A 297-nucleotide genomic window follows, 5' to 3' on the forward strand; every position below is an offset into this window, starting at 1 on the left:
AAGTAAAAACTGACGTGCTTTGCCAATGAACTTGCCCATTAATATGCTCAAGTCATCTTACACAGTAGCGTTGCTGATTTCTGAGGAAAATGAAACAGTAATAGAGGTAAATATAGCCTTGTAAAAAGTTGTAACACTATCGAACAAATTATAGTTATCTTTTCCATAGCAACTGTTAAAGTTGCCTTATATCCATCAAAATAGTAGATAAATAGTATTTTAACCGCAAGGGTAGATTAAATGATACTTAACAGGGAGTGGATAGTTAAGCAATACGTAACTGAACGAAGCAATTGA

Source organism: Sitophilus oryzae, unplaced genomic scaffold (assembly GCF_002938485.1).
Source record: "Sitophilus oryzae breed Bouriz unplaced genomic scaffold, Soryzae_2.0 scaffold_795_pilon_pilon, whole genome shotgun sequence".
Lineage (NCBI taxonomy): Eukaryota > Metazoa > Arthropoda > Insecta > Coleoptera > Curculionidae > Sitophilus > Sitophilus oryzae.